General features: G+C 43.3%; 1 long non-coding RNA gene across 2 annotated transcripts in view; it reads right to left on the reverse strand.

Annotated features, from left to right (window-relative positions):
- The window catches only part of LOC132393302 (uncharacterized), a 65,852-nt gene extending 48,469 nt beyond the window's left edge, over nucleotides 1-17,383 (reverse strand). Inside the window, exons 1-2 of one of the 2 annotated variants that reach the window (XR_009511830.1) lie at nucleotides 17,348-17,383; nucleotides 17,107-17,216 (exon numbers count right to left, since the gene is read on the reverse strand). This is a non-coding gene — a long non-coding RNA (uncharacterized LOC132393302). Of the gene's footprint in view, nucleotides 1-17,106; nucleotides 17,297-17,347 lie in introns of those variants that run through there. The other variant, XR_009511829.1, reaches the window with a different exon arrangement.
- Between the last annotated feature and the right edge of the window lie 976 nt (nucleotides 17,384-18,359).

Genomic DNA, 18,359 nt, shown 5'->3' on the forward strand with positions numbered 1-18,359 from the left:
TTATTACTCCTTTCCAGAATCTCTCTCCCTATCTGCTCCTCAATGTCCCTTACTACTGGATGGTCTATAAAAATACCCAGTAGAGTTATTGACTCCTTCCTATTCCTAACCTCCACCCACAGGGTCTCCATAGACAATCTCTCCATGACTTCCTCCTTTTCTGCAGCCATGACACTATCTCTGATCAACAGTGCCATGCCCTCACTTCTTGCCTTCCTCCCTGTCCTTTCTGAGCTGGCACTTGAAGTAGCCATTCCTGTTTCTGCACCATCCAAGTCTCTGTAACGGCCACAGCATCATAGCTCCAAGTGCCGATCCACGCTCTAAGCTCATCAGCTTTATTCATAATACTCCTCGCATTAAATAGACACATCTCAAACCATCAGTCTGACTGTATCCCTTCTCTATCACCTGCCTATCCTCCCTTTCACACTGTCTCCAAGCTTTCTCTATTTGTGAGCCAAACTCCCTCTCCTCCATCACTTCAGTTCTGTTCCCACCCCGAGCATTTCTAGTTTAAACTCTCCCCAATAGCCTTAGCAAATCTCCCCACCAGGATATTGGTCCCCCTCAGATTAAAATGCAACCCATCCTTTTTGTACAGGTCACACCTACCCCAAAAGAGGTCCCAATGATCCAAAAATCTAAATCCCTACCCCCTGCTCCAATCCCTCAGTCTCACATTTATCCTCCACCTCACTCTATTCCTTTACTCACTGTCACATAGCACAGGCAGTAATCCTGAGATTACTACCTTCAAAGTCCTGCTTCTCAACTTCCTTCCTAACTCCCTGTAGTCTGCTTTCAGGACCTCCTCCCTTTCCCTACCTATGTCATTGGTACCAATATGTAGCACGACCTCTAGTTGTTCTCCCTCCCACTTCAGGGTATTGGGGACACAATTAGAAACATCCCGGACCCTGGCACCTGGGAGGCAAACTACCATCCGTGCTTCTTTCCTGCATCCAGAGAATCATCTGTCTGACCCCCTAACTGTAGGGTCCCCTATCACTACTGCCATCCTCTTCCTTTCCCTACCCTTCTGAGCCACAGGGCCAGGCTCTGTGCCAGAGACGTAACCACCATTGCTTGCCCCAGATAGGCCATCTCCCCCCAACAGTACTCAAACAGGAGTACTTATTGTTAAGGGGGTCAGCCACAGGGGTACTCTGTAGCATCTGCTTCTTGCCCTTCCCTCTCCTGACTGTTACCCACTTATCTGTCTCCCAAGGCCCCGGTGTGACTACCTGAGGCTATAGCTCCTCTCTATCACCTCCTCACTTTCCCTGACCAGACAAAGGCCATTGAGTTGCATCTCCGCTTCCCTAACTTGGTCCCTAAGGAGCTGCAGCTTGACACACCTGGTGCAGATGTGGCCATCCGGGAGGCTGGGAGTGTCCGGGACCTCCCACATCTGACGTGGAGCACAGAAAACCAGCCTCACACACATTCTTTCTGTCTGTATTCTAAACAGTTAACTTACCTCGCCTCGACCTGTTATCACCGAAGCCCCATTGAGCCAAAGCCTTTCTACTGTTACACCCGCTCTGTAAAGCAGTCTCCTTTTGAACTCTCCCTGCTGTTCTCACTGGCTGACCTCCACGCGCTTGTGCGGTTGTGCCCTGTTCAAACTGCTGCAGAAATAATATGTGTCCAAATGCTATTTAAACATTTCTGTTCACTGCTTCTATCATTTCACGTGGCAGGAAGTTTCAGACACCGTGTACTGTCTATGTAAAAATTCTTATCTTTTGCACCACCTTTCAATTTTTCTCCTCTCACTTTAAATAGCAGATGCCATCTCATTGGCTGTTCATTCAACCCTAGAACATCTGAACAGCAAAGATACATACATCAGGATGTTCTTTATCGATTACAGCACAGCATTCAGTACCATCGTCCCCTCAAAATTAATCAGTAAGCCTCAAGACCTTGGCCTCAGTATCTCCTTGTGCAATATCCCTGATTTCCTCACTTACAGACCATAGTCAGTTCGGATTGGCAGCAACATCTCCTCCATGATTTCCATCAGCACAGGTGCATCACAAGGCTGTGTGCTGTTCTACTAGCTTTACAGTTTTGACTGTGTGGTTAAGCAGAGCTCCAAAGCCATATTCGTTTGCTGTCATAGGCCAAATCAAAGGTGGTGATGAATCTGCATATAGGAGGGAGATTGAAAGTCTGGCTGAGTGGTGCCACAACAACAACCTCTCAGTCAATGTCAGCCAGACCAAGGAGCTGATTATTGACTACAGGAGAAGGAAGCCATAGTCCTGATTTGGAGGATCAGAAGTGGAGAGGGTCATCAAATTTAAATTCCTCGGATATTTTGGAGCACTTTTCCAATTGCAAGAGTAAGTGCCAGGAGGGAGATCAGTGGGGAGGGATGAATGGACAAGGAAGTTGCATAGGAAGCAATCCCTGCGGAAAGCAGGAAGTGGGGGAGGGGGGAGGGGAAGATGTGCTTGGTAGTGGGATCTCACTGGAGGTGGCGGAAGTTATGGAGAGTTACGTGCTGGTGGAGTGGTAAGTGAGAACAAGAAGAACCCTGTTCCTGGGGGAGTGGCGGGTGGATGGGGTGAGGGCAGATTAGCAGAAAATGGAAGAGGTGTGGTTGAGGGCAGCTTTGATGGCGGAGGAAGGGAAGCCCCTTTCTTTGAAAAAGTAGGATATATCCTTCATTCTGGAGTGAAAAGCCTCATCCTGAGGGCAGATGCAGCTGAGTTGGAGAAATTGAGAGAAGGTGATGGCGTTTTTAGAAGTAATAGGGTAGGAAGAGGTGTAGTCTGGGTAGTAGTTAGAGTCAGTAGATTTAGAATAGACATTAGTAGATAAGCTGTGTCTAGAGGTGGAGACAGAGAGATCGAGAAAGAGGAGGGATGTGTCAGAAATGGACCAGGTAAATTTGGGGGCAGGGTGGAAGTTGGAGGCAAGTTAGTGAAGTCAACGAGCTCTGCATGGGTGCAGGAATCAGCAGCAATGCAACTGTTGATGTAGCATTGGAAAAGTTGGGGAGTGATACCAGTGTAGACTTGGAGCATAAACTGTTCCACATAGCTGGCAAACAGGCAAATACAGCTGGGACAAGTGCCACACCTGCCCCTAACACCTCCTCCCTCACTACCATCCAGGACCCTAAACAGTCCTTCCAGGTGAGGTGACCTTTCACCTGTGAGTCTGTTGGGGTCATCTACTCTGACCGGTGCTCCTGGTATGGCCACTTGTATATCGGTGAGACCCGATGGCATCTGGGAGACCGCTTCCCCGAACACCTACACTCTGTCCGCCAGAAAAATCAGGATCTCCCAGCAGTCACCAACTCCTATTTTACTTCCCATTCACATTCCGACATGTCAGTCCATGGCCTCCTCTACTGTCATGATGAGGCCACACTCAGGTTAGAGGAGCAACACCTTGTATTCTGAATGGGTAGCCTCCAACCTGGTGGCATGAACATCAATTTCTTGAACTTCCGGTAATGCCCCCCACCCCCTTCCCCATTCTCCATACCCATTTCCCTCTCACCATATCTCCTTACCAGTCTATCACCTCCCTCCCTCTGGTGCTCTACCTCCTTTTCTTTCTTCCATGGCCTTCTGTCCTCTGCTATCAGATTGCCCCTTTTCCAGCCCTGCATCTCTTTCACCAATCAACTTTGCAGCTCTTTACTTTGCTCCTCCCCCCTCCACCCCTCCTAGTTTCACCTATCACCTTGTTGTTCATCCTCTCCTCCCCCCACTTTCTTACTCTGACCTCATCTTTTTTCTCCAGTCCTGGTGAGGGTCTCTGCTGGAAATGTCAGCTATGCTCTTTTCCATGGATTCTGCCTGGCCTGCTGAGTTCCTCCAGCATTTTGTGTGTGTTGCTTGGATTTCCAGCATCTGCAGATTCTCTCTTGTTTGTGATTTAACCTCACTCAACTTCACTTGCCCCATCATTGAAATGTTCTCACAACCAAACGACTCACTTTCGTGGACTCTTCAACTCATGTTCTCGATAATTATTGTTTATTTATTTACTCTTGTTATTTCTTACTTTTTATAGTTTGTTGTTCTCAGCACTCTGGTTGAGTGCCCAAGTTGGGCAGTTTTACATTGATTCTGTAATGGTTATTATTCTATAGATATATTGAAAATTACTCTTAGGGTTGTAGTGAGCCAATGAAGGAGTGGAGCGTTGAGGCTTTGGCTCGAGAGGATTCGGTGAGAAGAGGCAGGAGATGAGCTTGCTCCTAGAGAGGTAAGGGTGGGTAAGCTTCTTTAATTAATTCATTTAACTTAGGAGTCAGTAATGGAGGCAGTAGATAGGGCAGTCCAGTGCTCCAATTGTAGGATGTGGGAAGTCAGGGACGGCACAATTGTCCCTGATGACTACAACTGCAAAAGGTGCATCCAGCTGCAGCTCCTGATAAACTGAGTTAGGGAACTGGAGCTGGAGCTGGATGAACTTCAGATCATTCAGGAGGCAGAGGCAGTAATAGATCGGAGTTTCAGGGCGACAGTCATCCCTAAAAGTCAGGAGACAGGTAACTGAGTGACTGTCAGGAGAGGGAAGGGAAATAGACAGAAAGAGCAGAGCACCCCGTAGCCATTCCCATCAACAATAAGTATACCGTTTTGCACACCATTGGTGGGAACAACCTACCAGGGACAAGTTGTAGTGGTCGTTTCTCTGGCACCGAGACTAGACCCTCAACTCAGAAAGGAAGGAGGGAAAAGAGGGCAGCAGTAGTGAAAGGGGATTCGATAGTTAGGAGGACAGATAAGAGGTCCTGTGGGAGAGATCGAGAATCCTGGATGGTCTGTTGCCTCCCTGGTGCCAGGGTCTGTGATATCTCAGATCGAGTTCTCAGGAGAGAAGGCGAGCAGCCAGATGTCATGGTCCACGCGGGGACCAATGACATAGATAGGAGTAGGGATGAGGTCCTGAAGAAGGAATATAGGGAGTTAGGACAGAAGTTAAAAAGCAGGACCTCAAGGGTGGTAATCTCTCATGTGCCACGAGACAGAGAGGGTAGGAACAGGAAGTCATGACAGATGAATGCGTGGCTGAAGAGTTGGTGCAGGGGTTCAGATTTCTGGATCATTGCGATCTCTCCTGGGGAAGGTCTGATCTGTACAGAAAGGACGGGCTGCACCTGAACTGGAAAGGGACCAATATCCTGGCGGGCAGGTTTGATAGAGCTGCTGGGGAGGGTTTAAACTAGTTTGGCAGGGGGGGTTGGGAATCAGAATGTGAGTGCAGAGATTAGGGTAGAAGGACAAAGGCATGATGCTATGTGTTCTGAGTTGGTGAAGGAGGACAGGTAGGGGACAAAACATAAATGTAGTCAGTTAGAGGGGTTGAAATGTGTCTATTTCAATGCTAGGAGTATTAGGAATAAAGGGGATGAACCTAGAGCATGGATCAGTACGTGGAACTACGATGTTGTGGCCGTTACTGAAAGTTGGCTGGAGGAAGGGCAGGATTGGCTGATGCAGGTACCGGGGTTTAGATGTTTTAAAAGGAATAGGATGGGAGGTAGAAAAAGGCTGGGGAATAGCATTACTGGTCAAGGATTGTATCACAACTATAGAAAGGGAGGATGCTACAGAGGGAGTGTCTACTGAGTCAGTGTGGGTGGAAGTCAGAAATAGGAAAGGATCAAGCACTGTGCTGGGAGTAGTCTATAGTGTTCAAGAAGGATTCCTGACACAGTATGTGGACTGGCTGACAAAAGGAGAGGCCATACTGGATCTAGTTCTGGGTAATGAACCTGGTCAGGTGACAGACCTCTTGGTGGGGGAGCATTTTGGTGAGAGTGACCACAACTCCCTTAGCTTCAGCGTAGCTATGGAAAAGGATAAAAACAGACAAAATGGGAAGGTGCTTAACTGGGGAAGGGCTAACTATGAAGGGATGAGGCAGGAACTAGCGAGAGTAAATTGGAAACAGATGTTCAAGGGTGAAAGCACAGAAGTAATGTTTACTTAAAATTTAGGAAATTTAGGGACCACTTATGCTGGGTTCAGGATAGGTTTCTCCCACTGAGACAAGGAAAATATGGTAGGGTGAGGCAACTCGTCAAGAGGAAGAAAGAAGCATATGTTAGGATATGTCAACATGGCTTTGTGAAGGGAAGGTCATGCCTCACAAGCCTAATTGAGTTTTTTGAAAAGGTAAAAAAAGAAATTGATGAGGGTAGGGTGGTAAATGTGGTCTACATGGATTTTAGCAAGACATTTGACAAGGTCCCTCATGAGAGACTCATCCGGAAAGTCATGAGGCATGGGATCAGTGGAACCTTGGCTGTTTGGATAAAAAATTGGCTTACAGGAAGAAAGCAGAGGGTAGTAGTGGAAGGAAAGTATTCTGCCTGGAGGTCAGTGACTGGTGGAGTGCCGCAGGGATCTGTCCTGGGACCACTGATCTTTCTGATTTTTATAAATGACCTGGATGAAGCGGTGGAAGGATGGGTGAGTACGTTTGCGGATGATATGAAGATTGAAGGAGTTGTGGATGGAGCTGTAGGTTGTCGAAGGTTACAAGAGGATATGGACAGGATGCAGAGTTGGGCAGCAAAGTGGCAGATGGAGTTCAATCCGGACAAGTGTGAGGTGATGCATTTTGGAAGGTCATGCTGCAACTCCACAAATCTCTGGTGAGACCACACTTAAGCGTATTGTGTTCAATTCTGGTCACCTCATTAGAAGAAGGATGTGGAAGCTATGCAGAGGAAATTTACCAGGATGTTGCCTAGACTGGAAAACAAGTCTTGGGAGGGAAGGTTAGCAAAGCTGGGACTTTTCTCTTTGGAGCGTAGAAGGATGAGAGGGGACTTGATAGAGGTCTACAAGATTATGAGCAGCATAGATAGGGTGGATAGTCAGTACCTGTTTCCCAGGGCATGAATAGCAAATACCAGAGGGCATATGTACAAAATTAAGGGAGGGAAGTTTAGGGGAGACATCAGGGGTAAGTTTTTTACACAGAGGGTTGTGGGTGCCTAGAATGACTTGCCAGGGATGGTGGTGGAGGCTAAAACATTAGGGGTATTTAAGAGCCTCTTGGACAGGCACATGGATGAAAGAAAAATAGAGGTTTACGGGGTAGTGTGGGCATAGTACTTTTTTATTAAGGAATATAGGGGTCGGCACAACATTGAGGGCTGAAGGGCCTGTAGTGTGCTGTAGTATTCTAGTGTATATGGTGACACATATGTACTTTGATAGTAAATTTACTTTGAAATTCTTTGAATTTTGAACCTATACCCTTTATTATTTAACATTTCCATTCTGAGAAAATGACTCTGACTACCTACCCTAATATAATTATACAAAGTATATACTTATGTCAGAATTTCCCTCAGCTTCCAGTGCTCAGGAGAAAACCATCCAATCGGCGAAGTTTGTCCAGCTTCCTATAACTAACACATTCCAATCCAGGCAACGTACCAGTGAACCTGTTCTGCACCATCTAGGAATCATTATATATCGTATCTGTGGTGCGATGACCGGTACTTCAAATATGACCTAAACAAAGTGTTATGCAGCTGACTTCTCAATTTTTCTGTTCAGTGCCCTGATCAGTAAAGGAAGGGATGCTGTGTACCTTGAACACTCAATCTACCTCTGATGCTTCTTTCACTCCTTTGCACCCAAAGGTCCCTCTGTACATTAATGCTCTTAAGGGACTTACCATTCATATTTTTCTCTTGAATTTAATCTCCTAAAATGCAACACCTCACTCTTGTTTCAATTATATTCCATCTGCCATTTATCAATCCACCCCCAGTTTCCAAAAGACCTTGAGTAGGTGGAAAGATTCATAGAGGAGTGTGGCACGGAAAGAGGACCTTTAATCTAATGTGCCCACAATAACCATCAACCACTCCTTTGCCCTACACACACATCCTTTTTTGTACAGTATTCTTCCCACATTCTCAACAACTCTCCCCAGAGTTCTCCCCTCACTTTACTGCAGCTAGGTAACCTATAACTTGCAGGGATAAAACCAAAACATCCAGGGATAACCCAGACTGTCACAGGGTGAAAGCACAAATTTCACACAGACTGCACCTGAGGTCAAGATTGAACTCGGTTCTCTGTCACTTGTAAGTCAGTTGTATCATTGTGTCGTCCTAACATATATCCTGCCATATACAATGAAAACCTCTCTCTTTATCCATAACTCTACCAATTTTCATGGCTAAAAATAAAACCAAACCCCTACAGATACCATGTGAAGCTGAACTATGTCAATTATCTTCTAACACTTGATTGGTAATACATTTGCATTTTATAGACCACAAGAAAATTTTCCATTCTTCTTGTGGAATTCATCTTTGGCAATTATTAGGTGCTTTCCCAACCTATAGAGATATGATGCTCTCTTTTCATTAGGTTGCTCTCCCAACATAATCATTTTCATTATCATTTGGTGCTGAGTCATATGATATAACCATATAACAATCACAGCACGGAAACAGGCCATCTCGGCCCTTCTAGTCCGTGCCGAATGCTTAGTCTCACCTAGTCCCACCAACCTGCACTCAGCCCATAACCCTCCATTCCTCTCCTGTCCATATACTTATACAATTTTTTTTAAATGACAATATCGAACCTGCTTCTACCACTTCTACTGGAAGCTAGTTACACACAGCTACCACTCTCTGAGTAAAGAATTTCCCCCTCATGTTACCCCTAAACTTTTGCCCCCTAACTCTCAACTCATGTCCTCTTGTTTGAACCTCCCCTATTCTCAATGGAAAAAGCCTATCCACGTCAACTCTATCTATTCCCCTCATAATTTTAAATACCTCTATCGTCCCCCCTCAACGTTCTATGCTCTAAAAAATAAAGACCCAACTTGTTCAACCTTTCTCTGCAACTTAAGTGCAGGTAACATTCTAGTAAATCTTCTCTGTACTCTCTCTATTTTGTTGATATCTTTCCTATAATTCGGTGACCAGAACTGTACACAATACTCAAAATTTGGCCTTACCAATGCCTTGTACAATTTTAACATTACATCCCGACTCCTATATTCAACGTTTTGGTTTATAAAGGCCAGCATACCAAAAGCTTTCTTCAACACACTATCCACATGAAATTCCACCTTCAGGGAACTATGTACCATTGTTCCTAGATCACTCTGTTCTACTGCATTCCTCAATGCCCTACCATTTACCATGAATTTCCTATTTTGATTAGTCCTACCAAAATGTAGCACCTCACACTTCTCAGCATTAAACTCCATCTGCAATCTTTCAGCCCACTCTTCTAACTGGCCTAAATCTCTCTGCAAGCTTTGAAAACCTACTTCATTATCCACAACGCCACCTATCTTAGTATCATCTGCATACTTACCAATCCAATTTACCACCCCATCATGCAGATATGCATTAGCTGCTCATACAACCATCTACCACCTGCTCCCACGTGACCCTGATCTGGGGTGGGAGGGGAGGCTAAGCAGAGGGAAGTAGCACCTTACACCTCTTTTGGTAAAGATGCATCTCCACCTAGCCACCCATCCCAACATAATACCAACTAAAAAAAACAACACTGGCTAAAAACACAACAGAAAAGGAATGATTTAAATTAAATAGAACAGAATTACAATTTAGGTACAGAACATGTAACATGGAAACAAATAAGAAACGAGGTACAACAAGAATGAAAATCATTCCATGTTATAATGAATTCAGAGGGAGAACTTGTGAAAGAGAACAGCCACAGTGGACAGCTTAAATAAACGTATGGTTCAAGGCTGAGACCGACCTTCCCAAGAGAAGAAATGTGAAGGAATAACTGAGACGTATTAGTGCATTCAAAGAAACAAGTACACTCAAATTAAACACCTTGACATTTAAAAATGCAATAAAAAAAGTTTAAAAAAAATAAAAAAAAATATGAAAAAAAAAATTAAACACCTTGGGTGTTGGAACTCTGAAACAGCATTAGAAAATGCTGTAAATAATCATCAGGTCAGACAGCAACTGTGGAAAGAAAACAGAATTAATGCAATAACAAACGTAAGAACGTCTGCAGATGCTGGAACTCTCAAGCAACACACACACAAAATGCTGGAGAAACTCAGTAGGTCAGGAAGCATCTATAGAGAAGGATAAAAGTCGACATTTCAGGCCAAATCCTTCTTCAGGACTGAGGAGGAAGAGGGAAGATGCCAGAATAAAAAGGTGGTGGGAAGAGAGCAAGGAGGTGATAGGTGATGCCAAGTGGGTGGGAAAGGTCAAAGGCTAGAGAAGAAGCAAGCTGTTAGGAGATGGGAGTGGACCATGGGAGAAAGGGAAGAAGGAGGGGCCCCAGGGGGAAATGTTAGATAGTTGAGAAGAGGTAAAAGGTTAAAGTAGGGGGGGATGAATTTGTTTACTAGAAGGAGAAATCAATATTCATGCCATCAGGTTGGAGACTACCCAAACAGATATAAGGGTATTGGTCCTCCACCCTGAGGGCGACCTCATCTTGGTTCAACATGGACCAACATGTCAGACTGGGAAGAGGAATTAAAATGTTTGGCCACTGCAAAGTTTCACTTGTCGCGGATGGAGCCGATGTGCTTGATGAAGCGGTCCCCCAATTAACGGTGAGTCCCATTAATGTAGAGGAGGCCACATCGGGAGCACCGGACACAAAAGAAGACCCCAGCAGATTTGCAGGTGAAGTGTTGCCTTACTTCAAAGGACAGTTTGAGGCCCCCAATGGAGGTCAAGGAGAAGGTGAAAGGGCAGGTGAAGCACTTAGGCCACTCGCAGAGAAAAGTGCTGGGAGGGAGATTAGCAGGGAAGGATGAATGTACAAGGGGCTCACGGAGGGAGTGATTCCCTGCAGAAAGTGGGGTGGGGTGGCAGGGGGAAAATACGTTTGGTGGTAGGATCCCTTTGGACGTGGCCGAAGTTCTGGAGGATGATGTGTTGGATGTGCAGACTGATGGAGTGATAGTTAAGCACAAGAGAAACTATCACTGTTGAGGTGGCGGGAAGATGGCATGAGTGCAGATGTCTGGGAAATGGAAGAGACGTGAGTGAGGGCAGTGTCAATAGCGTTTGGGGGGGGGGGTGGAAAAATGCTTTTTGAAGGAGGACAACGTCTCTGATATCCTGGAATGGAAAGCTGTGTCCTGGGAACAGATGTGGCAGAGGTGAAGGAACTGAGAAAGGGGATTAGCATTTTTACAGGAGATAGAGTGGGAAGAAGTATAGTGAAGATAGCCATGGAAATCAGTAGGTTTATAAAAGGTGCTGGTTGACAGTTTGTCTCCAAAGGTCACACTGTAATGTCATGATCTTCAGTTTCGTGTTGCAGCTTATGAATTGTATCTGCCTATTTCACTGCTGTAAAAATAAGTCACTTGTTATTGTGTGCATTAGAGGTAAAGAGCAATTGTTTTCAATATATATGCAGAATGTTTTAGCAAATTTATAATAAGAATATTGGACAACAATGAAAAATCTTACCCTTTAACTCATAGTTTAACAGCTCCCCTTATAACTGTCCAAGAGTTACAGAACCTAACAAAACTGGCAAACCTTGTCCAAAAGGTAATGCGCATTAAAACCACTAATCTAATCATAAAATTATATTCAAAACTTATGGTTTTTGATGCTTTGTTGTATTTAATACTTCATTTTCAAACGGTTTTTAATTATTTGTAAAATATGTAACTTGTATGATTCGTATCATTGTGCTGAATGTAGAACATAGAACAAAGAACAGTATAACAGGGGAACAGGCTGAAACAGGAACAACCCACAGTGGTTTTCTGAAATATGTACACTAAAACTTATCGTTTTCACAAACATGATATAACGGTCATCGCATACAGATAGCCGTTTAATTGTGAACGAGAGAAAGGCAAGACAACAAGCTGCTTGCAGAATGCCCTACATTTGCAGCCCTTCCAATTAAGCTTCCTGAGAGGTAAGGAATTGGGGCTGCAACCCCAGCCACATCTCTCTACAAATAGCAGGTGTCTGACCTTTATCTCAGGATGCACAGGGTTGATTTCAGAAAGTTTGTTGTCAATTGCCAACAATGGAGGCTAAATTGCAACAAATTTAGACAATGTTGCTTCACCCATTACTGTGATATTATATTTCGTGTGTGCAGAGTTGGCGGTGGAGTGGCGAGGATGGGCATCATTACGCAGGTTAAATTATTTGCATATGTACAGGAGAGTTCAATATATCCTTCCAGAAGCAGTCAAATTTTAATTCACACACATTTTCCTTTTGTACTGAATAATTGATTCCAGGTTGACCTTTTTCTGCAATCATGTGTAAAGCCAAAGGACTGCTTTCAAAAATTGGAGATGACAAATGCTCAAATTAAAATGTTGGAATGAGTTGCACACCAGAAGCTGATGGCAATGCAGATTAAAAACATGATCTGCAGGGCATACTCTGAACTGCAGAACGAATCTGTCCAATTGTTTTAATATGATGTCTCTTGTTCAAATTTGCTTCACAGTAAGTATGTCTTGGATTGCAAAGAGGTGAGGATAAAAGATCATTCTTAGCCTTTACTTCACCACAGCGGAAACATACAGCTGAAGACATCCGCAGTTAGCTGAACAAGCCCGTGTCTATCTAACTGAGTGTTAACCACAATAAATGCCTTTAACTCACATGGTTTACTTGCAGAACACATATTGAAAAAATACACAACAGCTGTTTTTTTTTACATATAGGATAATGTTCACTACTTGCATGTTTGCAAACTATTCATTTCAGTTTTTTTTTTAAATTCTGAACAGAATAAAATAATATTCAGTTTTGGAAATGCACAGAAAACATTTGCATTTGGTCTCTTTTTGGGTATAAAGCATAACGGCAGATATTACCTGGAATAATAGATCTACTGCAATCTGCTGTTCATTAGAATTACTCCAGAGCTCAATAGTTCCATTTAATATCAGAGAATGTATACAATATTCAACCTGAAATTCTTATTCTCTGCCGACATCCTGCAGAGATAAGAAAAATTCCTCAAAGAATGAATGACAGAAAAAACATAAGAACCCCAAAGCCCCGTGCCCCCACACTAGCGGAATCAACCCTCCCCCTCCCCCACTTATTCTAGCATGAAGTGCCAGCATTCCCACCACCCACCATGGAAGCAAAAGCAAAGCCCCCAAAGAGAGACCACGATCTACAGAACATCAAAAACTAACAGTTCACTCCAACATTTTGACATCCCACAGGCACTCTTTCTCAGTAACAAAGCAGAAACAGATATAACTCTTTCCACAGCGACAGAAAGACAACAGTTGCTATTTGATGTTACGGGTAATCTGAAGCATTGCTTTTTTACTTTCAAGTTCCCTGACCTGAGAATTGGCAAATCGGTTACCGAGTACAGAGCGTCCGACAGTCACTCTCACTGTCTTTGATGGTCCGCCTCCTGTTACGCTTCAGTACGTGACTCCGACAAGAATTTGTGTCTACAGGGCCACAAAGACCCCAAAAGTGCCTGATTGCAGGATGAACCTGGATGTAATTTTGAATGCTCCCATTCTCCGATGCTCCAGGAAATCAAATCCTAACCTACTAAAACTTTCCCTATAAATTAGGTCCTCAAGTCTCAGCAACATCCTTGTCAATTTTCTCTTTACTCTTTTAAACTTATTAATATGTTTCCTGTAGTTAGGTGACAAGAATTCCACACAATGCTCCAAATTCAACATCAACAGCATCTTATACAATTTCAACATTAACATCCCAACTCCTGCACTCACAAACTCTGATTTATGAAGGTACATGTGCCAAAAGCTCTCTTTATGTTCTATCTAACAGTAATTTCAAGAAATTATGGAGCAGTATTTCCAGATCTCTTTATGCTACTGAACACCTCATGCCTTACCATTCAAAGTGCAAGTCCTACCTTACTTTATCCTCACATTTGTCTGTATTGAATTCCATCTTGCCATTTTTCCAACTGCAAATTTTGTTAGCCTTCCTCGTTGTCCATTGTGCTCTCACACTTGGCATCGTTTGCAAACGTGAAGATCCAACTACCGCATTATCATCCAAATCATCTGTCCCAGCACCAATCCCTGTGGCACTCCACTAGTCAAAGGCCTCCAGATACAACCATCTATTACCACTCACTGGCTTTTTGTGCTAAGCCAATTTACAACTTCATTTTGAAAGCCAAGCGACTTAATCTTCTGGAGTAGCCTTCCATGCGGGACGTTATTAAAGAGCTTGCTAAAGTGCATGTTGACAATGTCCGCCATATTTCTTATATCAACCTTCATCATATCCTTCTCAAAAATACTCTATAAGGATGGTTAGACATGACTTCCACATGTATTTTCACTTGTCCTTCCTTCCTTGCTTCCTTCCCTCCTTCCTTCCTGTTAGAATGACAATCGGAATAGTGGAGTGCTCCTCTTGCAGGACGTGGGAAGGCAGAGAGACCTCCAGAATCTCTGACAACTACACCTGCAAGAAGTTCATCCAGCGGCAGCTTCTTACAGTCTGCAGAGGGAAACTGAACTGGAGCTGTATGGCCGTCCGCTCATTCGAGAGATGAAGTGATTGACAGGGACACAGGTAACTGGATGACTGGTGGGGGGGGGGGGAAGAAATACGCAGAAAGTACAGGCTATACCTATGGCAGTTCCCCTCAATAATGAGTTCTCTCAGCAGCAATTTTATTAAGTACACCTCTATGTCCACTTGCTAATGCGATTATGTGGCAGCAACTAAATAGATAAAAGCATGTAGACATGATCAAAAGATTCATTTGTTGTTCAGACCAAACTTCAGAATGGTGAAGAAATGTGACCTAAGTGACTTTGACTGTGGAATGTTTGTTGTTGTCAGAGAGGATGGTTTGATTATCTCAGACACTGCTTATCTCCTGGCATTTTCACGCACAAGAGTCTCTAGATTTTAAAGAAATGGTGAAAAACAAAGAAAAAAATTTAAGTGAGTGGCAACTCTGTGGGCAAAAATGCCTTGTTAATGGGAGAGGTCGAAAGAGAGTGGCCGGACTGGTTCAAGCTGACAAGAAGGTGGCAGTAACTCAAGTAATCACACATTGCAGAAGGGCATCGATGAAAGCACAGCACGTCCAACCATCAAGCGGATGGGCTATAGCAGCAGAAGACCACTCAGTGGCCACCTTATTATGTACAGGAGATACCTAATACAGTACTGTGCAAAAGTCTTAAGCACATATACTGTATATAGCTAGGGTGCCTAAGACTTTTGTACCATACTGTATTTGTCAATGTTGAGCAGAGAGTAAGTTTGTAAATCCGGCGGGAGCAAAGGATGTTGGGAATGGCAAAGATAGAGTGCTGTGGGGGGGGGGTGGCTTGGGCAGGTGGCAGAGAAGGAATACGAGGGCGGGAGGCTGATGCAGACACCCGTAGCCCTGAAATGCCAGACAATTTGATTCCAAACAGTTGATTTATTGATCATTATGGAATGTCCCTCTGGTGATTCCCGCTCCCTCCGCTCTCCATTCCCCTTCCCAATCTCAGTCCACAATATCAGAATCTGATTTATCATCACACACACGTCATGAGATTTGTATCTTTTTGCAGCAGTAGTACGGTGAACTTTTTTAGTACATAAATTACTACAGTACCCTGCAAAAGTCTTAAGCACTCTTGTGATCATATACATATATACTGTATATGTGGCTTAAAACTTTTGCACAGTACTGGATATTGTTTTGGGATACTATTTGGAGAGCGGGGGGGGGGGGGGGTGAATGTTCCAGGAGAGGAAAGGCACAGTGATAAGGTTTCTGGTACTGAGACTGACTTTGACTGAGAAGTGAAGCAGGTTAGAGGAGAGCAGTATTGATAGGAGATTCAATGCTTAGGAGAACAGACAGGAGGTTTTGTGGACAAAAAGAAAAATCCTGAATGCTATGTTGCTTCCCAGGTGCCAGAGTCAGGGAGATCTCTGATCGAGTCCATAGTATTCTTAAGGGGAGTGGGGTGAGCAGCCACAGGCAGTTGTCCACATCTGAAACAATGACTTAGGTAGGATAGTTAAAGAGGTGCAAAGTGAGTTCAGCAAGTTAGGAGCTAAGCTGAAGGACAGAACCTCCAGGATAGTTACCTCAGGATGGCAACACATGCCATGTGCTAGTGAGGCGAGAAATAGGAATATAATACAGTTTAATAACTGTCTACGGAGGAAGTCATGGAGGCGTTGTCAAAGGAGTCTCTGCAGGCGGAATTTAGGAATAGGAAGGGGTTAATAACTCTACTGGGTGTTTTTTTATAGAGCACCCAATAGTAACAGGGACATCAAGGAGCAGATATGGAGACAGATTCTGCAAAGGTGTAATAATAACAGGGTTGTTGTGGTGGGAGATTTTAATTTCCCAAATATTCATTGGCATCTCCCTAGAGTGAGGGGTTTAGATGGGATGGAGTTTGTTAGGTGTGTTCAGGAAAGTTTCCTGACACAATTTGTAGATAAGAGGAGAGGCTGTACTTGATCTGGCATTGGGAAATGAACCTGGTCAGGTGTCAGATCTCTCAGTGGGAGAGCATTTTGGAGATAGTGATCACAATTCTATCTCCTTTACAATAACATTGGAGAGGGATAGGAACAGACAAGTTAGGGAAACGTTTAATAGGAGTAAGGGGAAATATGAGGCTATCAGGCAGGAACACGGAAGTCTAAATTGGAAACAGATATTCTCAGGGAAACAAACGGAAGAAATGTGGCAAATGTTCAGTGGCTATTTGTGTGGGGTTCTGCATAGGTACTGTTATGAATCAGCAGCAAAATATATGAATTTGAGTCCAGATTTTATAAACAAACAACAAAGTTTATTAACCTCTGCTCAAAAACATAGAAAAGTAAACAAATAACTAATTTAATCAGAAGTTAACAGTTATGCGGCTATACCTAACAAACAGTTGAACTTAGAAACAGTTCTTCACGAGTTCTCATTCAAGCGCAGTGTCAACGTGGCAAATTTAAAAGTCCAAGTGATTTATACTGTCATTAAGGAGAGACTTCCCCAAAACAACGATTCCTTCGAAGAATTGATGAATCTGCCAATTATAGCCGAGAAATGCCTTGTCCGAAGAAATCATGCAGAAATAAAGTGTCTTAAAGTAACTGACCTTTTGACTGGAGGGTGGTCACTGCACAAGCCTGCCCCACCTTGCAGGGGTTCAACTCAAACATGCATGCCACAATTCCTCGAACAAAGATTCAAAAAGGTCGATCACTCCTAAAACACAGAATGACATTAACTTTAGCCAATCCTTTGGGTTCGGATAACGCTGGTAATTTCTTCACTCTCTGGTACTAAACTGTATGGGAAAAATAAATGTGCAACAAACAAAACCAGTGGTGCCTTACCAAAACAGCCAACCGACATCAACAGGGTTGCACCGTAAAATACAAATTAGAACCATATCTCAGTCACAGGCTTTTTTTATACCATACCATCACATGACATGACATCACCCCACTGTCACAAGATCATTACATCATCCCGCTCACAAGACCATTACATCATCCCCCTCACAAGATCTCACTGTGGCATGTAACACTTCTCTTCAAGGAAAAACAATTTTGGTCCATTGTGAGCAAAATTTTTAACAAATATTTACAAAAAATATATAAATGTAAAAAACCCAAAAGATATACAATATACATATAATTATTATACAGCACTTTGCAAAGTAATCTACGGTAGGAGTGTATACAAATATCAAAATTCCACTAAAAAAAATTTAAATTCAACATCAGGACAGACAGTCGGCAATTACATTATCTTTGCCTTTAATATGAGTTATTAAAATACCATATTCCTGTAAAATTAAACTTCTGTACTAACATTAAGTTGGAGTTTAATTGACCATTTCCCTTTCATCCAGCTGGAATGGGAACATCAGAAATTGCCTGAACAGGAGCTAACTTACCTTGACCCACAACATAACCAGGGGAGGTCACAGTGACATTGCCAAATTCACTTTTAGTTAAGTTAACAGTAAAGCCTTTCAAACAGCTTTTGCACTGCAGTGATGTATGTTTCCCAAGTGTCATTCCCTGTAACTAAATCATCAATACAGGCATCTGTATATTTTAACCCATGAATCACAGAATTAATCATTCTGTGGAAAGTCCCTGGTGCATTCTTCATTCCAAACAGTAGAACATTATATTCATATAACCCAGGTGGCGTTACAAATGCAGAAATCTCTCTACCTCTGTCCGTCAGTGGAACACACCAATACCCTTTTAACAAATCAAACTTTGTAAGGAACTTTGCTTTTCCAACTTTGTCCACACAATCATCTACCCTAGGGATTGGATACGCATCTGTTTTTGTTATGGCATTCACCTTTCTGTAATCAGTACAAAACCG

This window comes from Hypanus sabinus, chromosome 4 (assembly GCF_030144855.1).
Source record: "Hypanus sabinus isolate sHypSab1 chromosome 4, sHypSab1.hap1, whole genome shotgun sequence".
Classification (NCBI taxonomy): Eukaryota; Metazoa; Chordata; class Chondrichthyes; order Myliobatiformes; family Dasyatidae; genus Hypanus; species Hypanus sabinus.